The 16,106-nt window shown below is 45.5% G+C and overlaps 1 protein-coding gene and 2 long non-coding RNA genes across 3 annotated transcripts in view; all 3 read right to left on the bottom strand.

The window, feature by feature from the left end:
- LOC308632459 (uncharacterized protein) overlaps nucleotides 1–16,106 on the bottom strand; it is a gene marked incomplete at its 5' end in the record, with an annotated part of 93,417 nt that overhangs the window by 22,562 nt on the left and 54,749 nt on the right. The window lies entirely within an intron of this gene.
- LOC308632293 overlaps nucleotides 1–16,106 on the bottom strand; it is a 43,680-nt gene that overhangs the window by 6,095 nt on the left and 21,479 nt on the right. The window lies entirely within an intron of this gene.
- LOC308632290 lies at nucleotides 7,900–10,470 on the bottom strand. The gene is made up of 4 exons (XR_014018492.1): nucleotides 10,271–10,470; nucleotides 9,950–10,170; nucleotides 9,556–9,693; nucleotides 7,900–7,997 (listed from the first exon to the last, which is right to left on the bottom strand). It is a non-coding gene; the product is annotated as an uncharacterized lncRNA (long non-coding RNA).

A 16,106-nucleotide genomic window follows, 5' to 3' on the forward strand; every position in this document is an offset into this window, starting at 1 on the left:
GCTCCTTCAACAGGAGGAAGGGAGGGACCAGAGGGGCCACGGGGAGCAACCTCCTGCTCTGTTCCAGGCAGCCACTTCCAGGCTGGGGCTGCAGCCTGGGGCTGTCAGGACAGCTCTGGCTAGGGGGGAGCCCTACCCAAGCCTGGGTCACAGCCTCCCATGCCCCAGGGCAGCTGGTGAGCACTGGTGGAGGGTGGAGGGGAAGGCTTGCCCCCCAGGAGTCGGCTCTGGACAGCATTCAGGTGGGAAGAGACCACTGGTCACCAAGGGGATGTGAAGCAGGGGTGACCCAGGGCAGCCATGAGATCTCCTCTAAAGACCACTGTGGTCCCAGCAGTACAAAGGGACTGAGTGACATTATTACTCTTCCCTGTTTTAAGGACAGAGGTGTGGAAGGGATTCCTGAGAGTCACGGAAAACATGGCTCACAGGTTTCAGTTTGCCATCAAGGAGTGACCTTGGCCGCACTGGTGGCAATTCCCCGGACCCTTGATGAGCCCCCTGGCATCTTCCCAGTGAGTCCTCCCAGGCCCAGTCTCAGGGGGCAGGCGGCTGCTCTGACCGCTCTCCCTGGACCTGAGGATGACATGGGGTTTTGAAATTCTTTTTGTTGCCGCACTGGGCACTGAACCCAGGGCCTTGAACAGGCTAGGCAAGTGCTCTACCACGCAGCTCACCCAGCCCTTAGGGTGACAGGTTTTGAGAGCATTGGCTACCTGAGTGTTGGTGAGGTGACTCCCCATAGCCCTGAAGTCAGCACGTTTCTCTACCAGCTGCGTTTGCAGGGTTAAGGTCTTAGCCTGAGTTTTCCCTTATTTCTGCACTATTCTCTCTCTCTCTCTCTCTCTCTCTCTCTCTCTCTCTCTCTCTCTCTCTCTCTCTTTTGGTACTAGGGGTTGAACCAAGGGGCGCTTTACCACTGAGCCACATCCCCAGCCCTTTATAAAATACTTCATTAGAGACAGAGTCTCACTGAGTTGCTCAGAGCCTCACTAAATGGCTAAGGTTGGCTTCAAACATGCCATCCTCCAGCCTCAGCCTCAGCCTCCAGCGTTGCTGGGGTTTCAGGCATGCACCACTGCCCCCCAGCTCTGCACTATTCTTAATCAGAGAACCTGTGGGGCTATGTTTACTAGGTATGAATTGAGTTGCTCTCCAGAGAAAAGAAAAAGTGGCACAGCCCTGCTGTGTGGGCAAATCGGGGATGACCCCAGGACAGGGTCAGCTTTCTCGCCAAGGAAACCCCACTGCCAAAAATGAGCCTCTTGGCCAACGCAGTGGTGCACTCCTGTAATCCCTGCACCTCGGGAGGCTGAGGCAGGAGGATCAAAAGTTCAAAACCAGCTTCAGCAATGGCAAGGCACTAAGCAACTCAGCGAGACCCTGACTCTAAATACAAAATTGGGCTGGGGATGTGGCTCAGTGGTCAAGCACCAATGAGACTAAACACCGGTACCTCCACCCCACCCCCCAAAAAAAGAGCCTCTGCTAAAGACTTCCATGTTGGCTGAGGCAGCTGCCTGCAGTGGGTAGCCTGCAGATGGCAATCAATCTCCCCAGGCCTGGGCTGTGGGTAGGGGTTGGCCGGGTGACCAGGGGTTAGCCCCCAGTTAATGATCACTTGGTATTGTGGTTTGGATGTCAAATGTCCCCATTGCCCATGTGCTAAAGGCTTGGTCACCAGCCTGTGGCCCTTGGGACATAATGGAACCTTTAGGAGGTGGGGCCTAATGGAGGGAATGAGGTCATTAGGGGTGTGCCCTTGAGGGGATATTGGGACCCAGCCCAGTCCTACCCCCATCCCCACCCCCACCCTGCTTCCCAGAGGTGAGCAGCCTCCTCTGTCACATGCTCCAGCTGCCAGGATGTCCTACTGTGCTGCCACAGGCCCAAAGCAACAGGGCTAAGGTGCCATGGACTGAGACCTATGCAGCCATGAGCCAAAAGAAACCCTGTTTCCTTTTAAGGGGATTCTCTCAGATGCTTTGTCACAGCAACAGAAAGCTGACAGCACCCTTGGTCTGTGCCCTTGCTTTATAGATGGGGATGCTGAGGGCCCACAGGAAGCCGAGCAGCCCCAGTCACATGGTCCTGTAAAAACAACTATTATCCATTCAGTCACTGACTACATGGCAGGAGCTGGACTCCAGATCTCAGTGTTTGAAAAAGTTGTGTTTCCTTCCTGCCCCTTAATCCCTCGCTCTCTCTTTGTGTATGCATCCAAGAAGGACCTTCAGGGGATTGCAATGCCACCCAGTCATCCTAGCCCACTTTGTACTTGGACATGAAGTTCATGGGATTGGGCAAAAGGGGAGAGTGGGAAGGCTTATGGGAGCTAGCAAAGATGGTGAAATCAGATGGACATCATTACCCTAGGTACATGTATGACTGCACAAATGGTGCCTCTCTACAATGTGTACAACCAGAAAATTGAAATGTTGCACTCCGTTTTTGGTACGGTGAATTGAAATGCATTCTGCTGTCATGTACAACTAAGTAGAACAAGTAAAAATAATAATAAAAAAAAGAAATAAGAAAAGAAATTCCACTTGTGCAAATTTTTTCTATATACTTCTAAAAGATAAAGACTTACAACAGGTAGCCACAGTACCATCATCACATGCACACTGACTGTTCCTTAGTGTTGCTCACAGCCATCTCATGATTCTAGTGAGTGGCCATGGGTCTGACCAACAGTGGGGGTCTGAATGGAGTCTCATGAGATACACAGGCTCTGAGCACAAGGACCAGGAGAGGGTTCTGGGACATGTGACTGTCTGCCTGTGGTGCCCCGGTGACGAACACAGAGCTCATCATCATCTACTGAGTGACAACAAGGAAAAAAATTCACCCACATGATGGCCTAACCAATAGCAAAAGCATCAAAGAAAAATCCAAACTATGAAAAGCAAAAAAACTGGCCCAGCCTGTGCCTCTCCCCAGCTCACAGTTTGGGCTCCTACAACCTTTCACGCACTTCTCCTTTCAACTGCCCACAGAACACCTGCATACACAACCAGCCATGAAGAAAGCCAGAGACCTGCTCATCTGTTCTGAGGCAATCTGGAGACATTACATTTGGATGTATTTATGAAACCCAAGTTTAGATGCATAACATTATCTTTTATAAATCTCTAATGTAATGATATATATACTCAACTTTTAAAATTAAGTATGCTCTATATTTACAAGAGGCAAATGGTTTTGGACACTTGTGGAAAGATTCAAATGTCCAGAGGGATGGGGAAAAAATACATTGCCATAGAGTAAAACTATGATATCAATGGAACTTCTGAGTGGAATTTAGATTTTAATTTACCAGGAAAATAAAACCAACAATTTTTCAATTTGTAAATGCTGAATCCCAAGAAATGAGGTTCATCACAAGTTTCAGAAATGCTTCCATTATTTGCTGCCATCAGTTATTATTTAATTTGGGAAAAGCACTGTGTTTTTAAGTTATATACAGGAAAATAAAATACGCAAGACATCTGAGGCCTGGGATGAAAGGGGCTTGAATTCCAGTTCCTAATTTAAACAGAACAAAGTAAACCATGGAAGTCCTAGAGGGAAATATATAACCTTCAAAAGGAGGCTTTCTAAGCAAAACACAAGCCAGAAGTGATCTAGGACTGATAAATTTGCTATATTAAGGTTTAAAACTTCTGTGGATTTTAAAACTTTACTGTGAAAAAAAATTAAGAATGAAATCAAAATATCTGATAGACAGAAGGCTCATGTCCTTAACTTACAAGAAGCTTATCCCAATCAACAAGGAAAAGAAACCACCCAATTAAAAAATGGGCAAAGCACCTCAACTGACAGATGTCCAAAGTGAAAGCGCAACGGCCAATGAACACAAAAATGGAGTCTGCACTCTCCTAACTTAGAAAGTGCAGGTGAAACTAGGAGAGATGTCTCAGGGACCCGATGACAATCAGTAAAGTCTGATAATACTCAGGGCAAGGATGGGATGGCACAGAGGGATAAAGTGCTGCAACCTTTGAGGAGGTGATCTGGCAATACTTGACATTTACATCTAATGCGGCATCAATTTCAAGGTATTTCAAGCAATTTCAAGACATTTCCCCTATTGCTATACTTGCAAAAGTTCAACAATCTATGTACAAAAAGTTCAGTTTTTTTAAATAAATGACACAAATTTGCAAACAAAAATATTCAGCAATAGGGAGCAGGTAACAAAAATCAGGTCTGTGCATACACAGGGACACTAGGCAACCAGTACCAGAACAGAGGGGAATCTGCTGATGCTAACCCAGGATCACTGAGGGCAAAACCAAGCAAGAAGGGCAAGGTGCAAACTCACGGCTGTAACATGATGTCTTGGTGAAGCTTTTTACAAGGTTAAGGGTGATAGCTGGACACAAAATTACTGAAAAGATATTTTTGGAAAGAGACAACAGTAACTGCTAATCATGATGTCTTACACCAACGCACTATCATGTGTATTACTTTTGCTTTGAAAGTGTCAGTATGAAGCAACTGATGGTTTTTCTGTTCTATGTGAATATATATCACAAACTAGATGTTCACTAGGGAAACTTTAAAGAAAAGTCTAAAGAAGAAAATTTAAATGACTGGCAAACCTACTAACCCACATAAACACTTAACAGTGTATAGTCTTCTAGATTTTTCTTAACATACAAATGACTTTTAAAAAATCAACATTACTGACACATTAATTACTGACACAGTAATTATGTAAGTGATTTTTCACAAGCTAGAGAATATTACATTGGACAGCTATCCTGTAACTAGGCCAGATTGGACTTGCTCTTCTAATTTTTCACTATTACACAATACAATGGTGACTTGACCCTTTTAAAATACCCACTGTCCTCAGATGTAGGCCTTGGAGCTCTTCTTTCTTTATGCTGAGAAGCTTTGTGGTTTACCACAAGGTTTGTGAGCCCAGACCTCTAGACGCTCAGTGAGGGGGAAAGTGAGGCCAGCAGCAGGGCCCCGGGCTCCCAGCGGGGCAGCCAGTCCCCTGCACACCACCACCTCCGTGTCCAGAGTCACCCCACTCACCTGCAGCTCCCTGCCCATCCCCCACAGCCACCAGGACATGGACCCATCTCTTCCTTCCCTCTTTGGCTGTCATATTGAAAAGATTTCTTACCTAAAAGACAAAATGGCTCACCAATAAGACAGCTGAAGAAAACTCTGAGGTAGAGGACGAGGACCTGCTGGCTCAGCCACACAGGCTTGGTGAGGGGCACAGAAGCAAACTCCCCGAATGAAACCTCCCTCCAGAGCATTTCCTCAAGAACGGCAGGGAAATAAGACTCTCTCCTCCTATTTCACAGGGTTATTAGGAGAGTTAACTGAGGTCACCTTGAAAAGAATTTGCAACTATACCTCAATATACCCCATCGTAATCAATGTACCACAGGAAAGAAAACACTGTGGGTTGAAGTTTGAAATAGTTTAATGCTGACTGCAAGACACATTCCAGGGTCAGAGACACTAAAGTGTCTTAGAAATGGTGAAATAAAACATAAGAAGTTACTTGGCTGGACTGGCTCGCTACCTTAAGGATGAGGCTGAAACGAGGATACAAACTTTGGAAATACCTGCTGATTATGAACTTCAGGAAAATCTCCAATTTTTTGGGCCTCTTTTAAAGGCCAGGAACTATGAAAGTATCAACTAAATTGCTTCAAAGCTAGCTGACTCTGGCTCATGGTGGCCCCTTTCTTAGGAAATGGCGTTGAAGGAAAAGGGAGGCTGAGTCCACTCTTGTGGATGATCTAATAGGAAACAACCTACATATGAAAGACTCTTTCAATGGGATCAACTTTCCAAAGCTATGAACTGGGCTGGATGCAGTGGGGGAGGCTGAGGCAGGAGGAGGGCAAGGTCAAGACCAGCCTGGGTAACTTAGCAAGACCCTTCTCAAAATAAAAAGTAAGAAGGGCTGGGGATGTGGCTCAGTGGTAGAGTGCTTGCCCAGCATGCACAAGGCCCTGAGTTCAATACCTTGTGTTGATGGGGGCATGCCAACATAAAATGCTTCTAAACATACTTTAAATTCCATGATATAACTGATATTTAAGAAACAATATACATATTCAGAGAGGCTTTGTCACAAATTTGATATATAGATTGTTCCACTTTTATTTTTTTATGGTAATGGGGACTGAACTCACGGATACTCAAACCACTGAACCACATCCCCAGCCCTATTTTGTATTTTATTTAGAGACAGGGTCTCACTGAGTTGCTTAGAGCCTCACTTTTGCTGAGACTGGCTTTGAACTCAAAATCCTCCTGACTCAGCTCCCGACCCTCTGGGATTACAGGCATGTGCCACTGCACCCCACAAGGTAACAGTTTTAATCATTCATTTAAATTAAAAAGTGGCATTGAAATTCTATGGAACTCCTATGCAATTCCCCTGCACAGAAGATGTAAGGAAACCCTCATCATTATACAAAATACATATATGTTGGTGTGAGGTGGAAAGAAAGAAAAAAGAGTGAGAGAGAGAAATGTATCACAGTAGATTGGGTAGAGAGAGGTGATATGGGGGAGGGGAGGGGAGGAGGGATAGGGAGGGCAGCAGAATACAACAGCCACTAGTATTACTGTATGTATATATGTGGCTGTATAACCAATGTGATCCTGCAAGATATACATGTGGAAAAATGAGAATTCATACCCCATTTGAATCAAATGTATGATATGTCAAGATCATTGTATTGTCTTGAGCAACTAATAAAAAATAAAAATAAAAAAAACAAAAAAAAAGAAATTCTATGGAACTTATGATTCACTAGATAAAACTAAAATTTTGTATTATTATTCATTGTATTATCATTCAATTTATCAATTTAAGTGGTAATATTTTTGTTATTTTAATTTTTATGTTTATCACAAATTTTTTTATTGTATCACTTTTGTTTTCTTTATATAGGTCCTGCATAGGCATAATTTTATTTACCTGTTACACTGTGAATATTTTCCCACATTCATAAATATTATTCACAACTATGATTTTTTAACGCCTACCGTTGAATTAAGTTCTTTATTAACATGCATTTTACTATTTTAATTTCAAGTATAAGACTGTTGAACTTCAAAGGCTATTTAGATTTACTATGATTTCAACTCTTTCTGACACTTTCTGGAGGGACAATGAGGTTAACTAATACACCTGTTAACTTACACTTATGTGAGTGAAGTTCATGTTTGAAACACATGTGTGCATGTGCACACACACCACATGCACAATCCATTGTAGCATCCACGTTGATAGAGTGAACTCTTTCTACTCTTTGCCGTGCTGGGGATTGAACTCGGGGCCTTGTGCAAGCTGGACCAATGCTCTACCACTAAGCCACAGCCCCAACCCAAGTTCTTTCTTAATCATGCAAGTAACACCACTTACTAAATGGGACCCATGGCATTTAAGTGAGGACTCTACAACAGGGGACAGTTTCAACAAGTGCAAGGTTACATCCTCTTCAGTAAGTTTGGAAAACCCATGATTTTTTGTGTCTTGGAGATCTAGAATTTCAAAGGCCATTTCCTCATTGTCGCGAGGGGCAAAGTTGCAACATATGCAGTCGAGGGGGAGAAATAAAGAATGGCCTGCACTTCTGCCCTTTTCAATGCTTTATTCACTAGAATCACTCAATAAAATTTCACTCTATAGGTTCTTAACCAAGAAGAGGACCATCGTTCATGCTAGGCACTGCAACAGACATAATCAATTCACAGCAAACGATTCTAGATTAATTCTAAGCACTGCAAACACACTTAATCATGACAGGCTAATGACAGACATTCCCTCTGCGTGCTAAGTTCAAAAGTCTCAAGCCTTAGGCTTTATGTCCAGCAGATGCACACTCACTCAGACCGCGGTGATCAGGTCAGGAACCAAGGCAGGCTTCTCCTGGAATGGAACTGACGGCCGGCTGAGGAGAGGGTCACAGGGAGAAGTTGCGGCTCTCACCAGGGTCAAGATGTGGCTGTAGAGTTGGAGAGCGGTAAGGATCAGGCCCAAGATGACAAGTGATGAGATGTCAGTCCAGGTCCTCATCAGACTCTCCAGCTTGGGTGCATCCTTGTTTTGGCTGGCTGAATGTCTGTTCATTTGCTCTATTATTTATACTAAATTTTGGGGCTTTTGACCCCCCCTTTCAATTCTTATCAGTTACCACCAGATTTCTCAGTGACAACATTCACCCTGGGGTTAAAACATCTGGTCTGGTGGTCCCTCCCTGATTTTCTCACCTTTCCATTTTTTCAGGGGAGAACAGCCTGACAGAGGCTTCACTCTGTATCTCAGGATGGGGAGAAGTGACTTGACTGTGTCTGAGGCCATATACTGGAGGGCTCCCTTAGGCATGCCAGGTGAGACTGCAGCTTTCAAACTGAAGTTTTTAAAATGGAGTAGCTTAGGCTCAGGCCTAAGGCCGTCCTTACACTCCTGAAATAGAAAAGCACAGTGGCTTCCACAGAGGGTCTCCCACTGCAGCCCAGCTCAGCAGGACTCAGGAGCAATGACCTCAGTAGTCCACATAACTGAGGACAAGGAGGGCTGGTGGAGAGTCAGAGGCAGATGTGGGTCAACAGTGCAGGTGTGCGAGGATGAGGGGCACGCTCGAACAAGAAGAGTTGGAGAAGAGCCTTTTTCGAGCAGGGAAAAGATGATCAGAAATAAAATTCCCAAGGCCTCTGGGTCTAAAATACTCCTCTAAGGGTCAAAGTCAACTCAGAAAAAAATGAGGCTGTGGGCATGAGGGGGAGAGACCAGCGGGCCCAGCTCTAGCCACCTCTCTTCTCCTTGAACCTAAATCCACAGGTACAACCAAGCCTGTGGTACCCAGCCCCATGACCTGACCCTTGTTTCTGGGTCACTATGCCACTAATCCAGGTGCCACGAGACTACCACACTAAAATGATCCGAATCTTTACAGTGGAAAATTCCACGGTCACCACACAGCCCGGGGAAGCACAGAACATGGTGCTGTGTGAAAAGAGTGGCAGTCCATTGTTGGAGCAGCAGATCACTAGCCAGCTAATCCCTTCTGATTTTTCCATATCTGCTGAACATTCTAGAATGATCATGAATTGCCTTGGTTATCCAAAATTTAACCTACTGCTAAACTGTGAACTCCATCTCCATTGATTGCCTGACAAGCTAATTTAGTCCAGATCACACTTTCAAACACTATCACAAAGAGGAAGCATAGGTTGAACTTTTCAAGATGAGATGTCCTATCTCCTCAGCTAAGGCCCAGCTAAAAACAGTGTGTGCCTTCTTGATGTGATTCTAAATCAGCAGGGTATCTGGGGCACAATTCAATACCTTTAGGCCTCAGGTGCCCCAAATAAGGGGCTCCAAGTAAACTAGCACTCTCCAAATACAGCTGTGGTGTGTGAGATAATTCTAGGTGCTACTTGAACAAGATCATGCATTTTTAGTTTAACAATCACTAAAATGTTAATTCTTTAAAAATCAAGTCAGGAAAGCACCCCTACTTTCCTGTTGCAGGAGGTGGAAGTGTGTGCCAGTCTACCTACATTTAGTGAAGAAGCTGTAGGGTCTGTACTGCTGGCCTGACCAGCTGCTGGCAGGAGAGATACAGCACTGTGTCTGCAGCGCATGGCTCAAGCTGGTGAAGTGTCTGCTGTCTCTGGTTCCCCGCAGTGACAAAGGGCCTACAGAGAGATGAAACAAAACCAAGTTAGACATCCCTGGCTGTGGCGCTGCCAGCACCAAATAACTGTCACTAAAGTCACTAAAAATTCTAATCTTTTGAGAATCATATTTGAGGACAATTGTTTTTTAAACCAAATTTTTGGCTGATAGCCAGCTAAATGCCCATCCTCATTAGAGAGGTTACAGTTGCTTCACCCAGTGGATGTCCCAGTCTCAAGAAAGCTCTGTACAGCCAGGGTTTCTGCCCCGCATTACCCAGCCCAAGCTCCTGGGCTGCTCTGGGCAAATGGCGCCCTCTGCTGTATGCAGCTGGGCAGTGGACAGATGAGGAAAGACCTTCAAGTGAAATGTTCAGAAGAACAAGACTCAATGTGTAGAGGGTGCCCTGCCCTTTATGTTCAAAACACAGGGAGGCAGGGAAGGCATGTTGTAGACAACTCCAGAAGATCACGCAAGAAACTGAAGAGCGGCTGCCTCTGTGGAAGAAAACAGGGGCATTTAGGGCTGGATGTGAAAGACCCGCATTTTTGTATTTTGAGGGATTTTTAATTTTTTTTAACCACATGCATCTATTACTTGAGAAAAGGTTTTAGAACAGCCATGTCTGAGAGGAAGCCATCTGACCAGTCCCAGGGATGGCAGTGTCAGGTGAGGAAGAAGGCAGAGGTGACAGGAACAGGTACAGTGCTGGCAAGATCAGTGCATGCACAGATTCTTGAGCTCTGTGCTTCACTAGAGAAGTGACAGGGTTAAAACAGCCCTGGAGGGAAAGTGGCCTTTAGGGTATTGGCTTGATAAACAGAAAAAAAAAAACCTGACAACAGCTGTTTTCAAGTCTGAGTGAAGCCATGCAGAGGACAGTCACTGCGGCTTCATCAGCAGCACCAACCATGGCTCACAGGGCCAGAGAAAGAAGGTGGGTAAGGACAGGGAGAGCGACATCTAAGGGTGGTAGGAAGCCGTCACAATATCTCCACTGCATACAAACAATGAAACAAAGGGATAATCTTTAATTACCAGAGAGCATTTAATAACAACCCTTTTGTTTCATAAAATAAGAAATGTAGGCCTATGAGACTTCAGAACTTTGTCATTACAAATCTCATTCTGCTGTACACATTTTCGCTGTTCTTGTGAAGCCCTTCCTCTTCAACACAATATCTTAATTAATAATAACATTTCATCTTGCCCTGTGCACCATTATGACCTCTGATATATTTCAAGAAGAGTAAAAATCACTATCAGATTTTTTTTCACACTGAGAATGTGTCCAAGTTTATTTTTTATGTAAATATTTTTAATTTATATGACGGCAGAATGCATTACAATTCTTATTACATATATAGAGCACAATTTTCCATATCTCTGGTTGTATTACATAGTATATTCACACCAATTCGTGTCTTCATACATGTACTTTGGATAGTAATGATCATCACATTCCACTATCATTAATTGCCCCATGCCCCCTCCCTTCCCCAGATTTTTTTTGAAAGACAGAAATATCATTCATAGCTAATAATGTATCCAGCCTAAAAGAGTTCAACTGTCAAACACAGAAAGAAATAAACTTTACAATTTAGAAATAGCCACTAATTTTTAATGGGGGGAAGAGACAAACTGGGGATTGAACCCAGGGCCTTGTGTACATTAGAAACAGTCATGTTTGCTGGGTGCGATGGCACATGGCTGTAATCACAGTGACTCAAGAGGCTGAGGCAGGGGGATCACAAGTTTGAAGCAGTCTCAGCAACTTAGAGAGACCCTGTTTCAAAATAAAACATAAGAAGGGCCAGTGAAAGGGCTCAGTGATAGGGTGTCCCTGAGTTCAATCCTCAATCCCACCAAAAACAGCAGTCTACAACTGGCTGTGCTAACATTGTATCATAATATTTTTTTAATATTTATTTTTCAATTGTAGTTGGACGTGGATACCTTTATTTTACTTATTTATTTTATGTAGTGCTGAGGATTGAACCCAGGGCCTCACACATGCTAGGTGAGCGCCCTACCGCTGATCCCCAGCTCCTGCCCTGTATCATAAGATTTTAAAGAAGAAATCCCAGAAGGTCACCCTGAGTCACGTTCTGAAGCTCAGTTACAGGTTACCATCATCTCACTTATCGACTCTGCTCTGATTCTTTGAGTTCTTATTAATTTCAGGCCATGAGACCTGAGAATCAGGAAGCAACACCTTGCATCCCCAAGTCGGAAGCCCCTCAGGTGGGGACACAAGGGCCCCCAGGATTCTACCTCAGCACACATCACTTTCCACACCAAGAACTCCTTCCTTCTCATTTGGGTGTCTTGTATGAAAACAAATTGGTTGGTGAGAGATTTTAGATTACTGTTTCTGACTGATCTGTTGCAGCGTTTAGAAAAATACAGTGACAGGTACTAAGGAAAGCAACCGGCTTCTTAAAAGTCAGGCAATTATTAATTCCAGGAAAAAGAAACTGTAACAGTAGAATACTACCTAGCTCAGCTCTGAATGTGCACATAAATTAATAACAAACAATGTACAGAGATACAGTCCAAACTGTGCTTCTACCTATATTGGAAGAAAGTAGGGGTAAGGATAGACTGTTACATCTCCAATTAGCATAACAATGTTGATTAAAGAACAGCAGACACAACAGATTTAGAAATATAACCAGAGGAAGGTGAAAGAATTGAAAGTGTCCCTAGATGGTGGGAAGGAGCAGGAAAGGACTAGGAGTGAAAGCTCTGACTCTTTCACTACCTTATGGAAGCTGGATATATATATTTTTTTAATCCCGGTGTGGTGCTGGGGATTGAACTGCGGGCCTTGGGCACCCTAGGCAAGGCTCAACCTCTAAGCCACACCCCCAGCCTGGAAGTTAATATTTTAAGGAATAGCACAGCAACCTGCAGTGGGGACAGCTCTCCCTATTTACAGAGGAGGAAACCCAGGTGTCCGTGCACCTGGAAGCAGAGGTGGGAAGTGTCACTCCAAATCAGTGCTCCTTCCCAAAGCCCATCCTGGGCCACCCCTCAGCCAACAGTGGTCTTCGCTGGTCTTCCTCCCAGAAGCCTTTCCCAGGCCCCTACCAGCTCAGGTCAGGGCAGTGCCTGGCACATGTTAAGGGGCAAATGAGTTGTTTATAAATCAGTGAGTGAATCAACCAAGCCACAAATCAAACTGGTTGATTCACAGTGGGTGTGACAGGTCCTAGGAAATCTGCCACTATGCAGAAAGCCCTGTCAGCTGGACTTCTCCCAGGATCTCCAAGGCATCTCATAGGCCGGTCTCCAAGAGGAAAAGGCAGGAGACCCACAGGGAAGCCCAGCACTCAGGAGTCCCAGAAGCTCAGGGCACAGCAGGTCTTCAGCTCTGCCCCACACAGCCCAGGTGAAAGGGCCTGGCTTCCCTGCACAGCAAGGTTGGCCTGGCCTCCACTTCCCAGAGGGTGGCAGAAGAGAGGCCCTGCAGTATGTCAAGGGAAGTCTGTGTCCACAGGAGGGGGCATCAGAGCAGCCACACAGCTCCTTGACCAGCCCTGCCATCACTGGTGTGGGATTTTTTTTTTTTTTTTTTTTTTTTTTGGTACCGGGGATTAAATTCAGAGGTGCTTAACCACAGAGCCACATCCTTACTCCTTTTTATTTTTTATTTTAAGACAGGGTCTTGCTAAGTGGCTGAGGCTATTCTTGAACTTGTGATCCTCCTGCCTCAGCCTCCTGAGTCGCTGGGATTACAAGTGTGCACCACTGCGCCTGGCCTGGCTGTGTGACCCTGAACAAGTCACTACGCTCCTCAGAGACTCACCTTATCATCTCTAAATGGGAATAATCTCATGAAAGCCAGTGTGCGGGCTGAACGAGGTGACATGTTTAAGCCCAGTGCACAGCACCTGCTCAACCATGGAGACCATTATGTTTTAAAGCCTTGAACTACATCAACTGCACTCATAAGAAATTTGAAAAATACTCAAGACTGTACATTACCATCATCAAGGACATGCTTTGTCCATTTACATTTGAAAATCTACAGAAACTATTATTAAATCTACGGGAAAAGGTAGTTCCCAAATGAATCTCACCATTGCTGGGCGCCGACACAGAAACTGTGGAAAGGTGTTCAGGAAAGCTGCCTCCGCCAGAAACGACCTGTCAACCAAAAGTAAATAAATAAATAAATGTTTCTTTCTTCCAGTGCTGGGCTTGAACCCAGGGCCTGGAAACTGGAGTCCCGGTGCTTCGCCACTGAGCACATCCCCCACTACTTTTTTGAGACAGGGTCTCCCTAAGTGGCCCAGACTGGTCCTCAACTTCTAATTCTCCTGCCTCAGCCTCCCAATTTGCTGGGATTACAGCCAAGGACTACTGCCCTCAGCAAAAACTGGTTTTGTTTTCTGGTGCTGGGATAGAACCCAGAGCTCAGGCATGCTGGGCAGGTGCTCTTCCACTGCGCCACATCCCCAGGCCCCCAGGCAAAACAACATTTTTAAAGATGCGTTCCCACATGAAGAGGAACATTGAAATATAACCTGAGCAGCTATTGTGGCTCACACCCACAAGCCCAGATACCCAGGAGGCTTAGGCAAGAGGAACCCAAGTTCAGGTCTCAAAGATAAAAGGGCTGGGGATGGGGCTCTGTGCTGAAGCACCCCTGGGTGCAATTCCCCAGACCCCCTAAAATAAATAAAACAATAAACACCCACAGATTATACTTTCCACAGAATTAAAGAACTGAGACATGTGGACGAGTGATTTCCAGGCTCAGTGGCCACTGGCCAAGCAGCTGCCCCAAGGCTTCACCTTCTCTTCACCCTCCCATCCAACCAGGCACCATGCCTGGCTGTCTCCTTAAAAATTCTTCTGCCTGGCGGCCACACTTCTGCTCTCATCCTGCTGCCACTTCTTTGTTCAGGGCTCTGCATCCCTGGGCCACAGGGTAAGGGTCTCCTAGTGGGTCTCTCACCTCTCCCCTGGAAATTACCACCTTTCTACACTAGGTGGCTTTGTCACTTCACAGCCCTGAGATGTCCTTTCCTGGGTCCCTGCTGCCAGTTAGGAATTCTGGGCACAGCCTGCAGGACTGCCACGTGGCCCCAGCCTTCCACACCAGCCTCCTGCTGCCCTTGCCTCACCCTCCCCACAGCCGTCCAGACCTGCAGTTAGTCGTGAGCTCACTCTGATACACTTGTGTGTCTCCACCAGTCCTCCTGGTTTGCAGCACAGCAGCTCTTACAAAACCTCCCTGACCCTCTGCCCTCTGGAGCCCCACGCACCAGGCTCTGGCTGCACTGCCCTGTGCAACCTTCACACAGCGTCGTCCTCCAGAAAGGCCGGGACAGCACTTATGGGAAACTGGCTTTTGGCAAAGGGGCCATGACCACTCAATGGGGAAAAAATGGGTTCAATAAATGGTGTTGGAACAACAGGGTTCAAACCCACAGGAGAATGAAGTTGGAGCCCCACCTCACACTCTAGGCACAACTTAACTCAAAGTGCTCTAATGACCTAAAGGTAAGAGATGAAAAGTGATCAGTGGTGACTTGGGCCTGGGCACCACTTGGGCAGCTGAGGGCCACTGGGCAGCTGGGGGAAATAACTAAAAAGTTGCCTTCTTGGAGTGATAAACTGTTCTAACTAGTTTACAATGGTGAGTGCACAGGTTTGTGAAAATATTAAAAACCAGTGAATTGTGTGCTTCAAATGGATGAACTTTATGGTATGTGAGTTGTATTTCAATGTGGCTGAAAAAACAACTTGAAAAATGGTTATACACAAGAAGGAAAAAGAGGGGGAAAGCCAGACTTTGGTGCCAGGCATTTTGGGTGAAAAAACCTTATGTCCCTTGCTCAATTTGTGTGCCTTCCTCCACCATGGTAACAGTGTAATAATAAAATCTACTCCGTGTAGGGATTGGGAAGACAGGGAAAATGCGTGAACAGACGAAGTGAGTCCTGGCACACAATTTAGGGCTCATGAAGTCAACCAGCTATTTAAATGGGGCCTTGAAATAGGAGAAGGGGGAAGGAAAAAAGTGGGGGGATAGGAGGAGACCATCACAAGGACAAAAGAAGAATATCAAGACCAGACATTCTGCCAAAGATCCCTGGTCAGGTTTGGGGTTTTTTTGTTTTTTTGTTTTTTTGTTTTTTTTTTTTTTTTTTTTTTTTGCTGCAAAATGAGTTACTAAGAAAAAACTCTGTGGGTTTTAGGGGGCTTTGGGTTTCAGAATTAGAAAAGCAGGACTGTGGACCTAACAACAAAATAATGCAGAGAAGGCAGGTGGCCGCCACACAGTGGCCCTGAAGCCAACCTTAAGTGGCAGAGCAGCAGGGCGCCTTCCTCAGGTACATGCAAGGTGGGGGAGGGGGGAGGCGACACCACGTGCTGACATCAGAGTCATCTCTGTACTGAGTCTCTGCACTGAGGCAAC

Source organism: Spermophilus citellus, assembly GCF_964194105.1.
Source record: "Spermophilus citellus genome assembly, chromosome: 13".
In the NCBI taxonomy this organism is placed as follows: domain Eukaryota; kingdom Metazoa; phylum Chordata; class Mammalia; order Rodentia; family Sciuridae; genus Spermophilus; species Spermophilus citellus.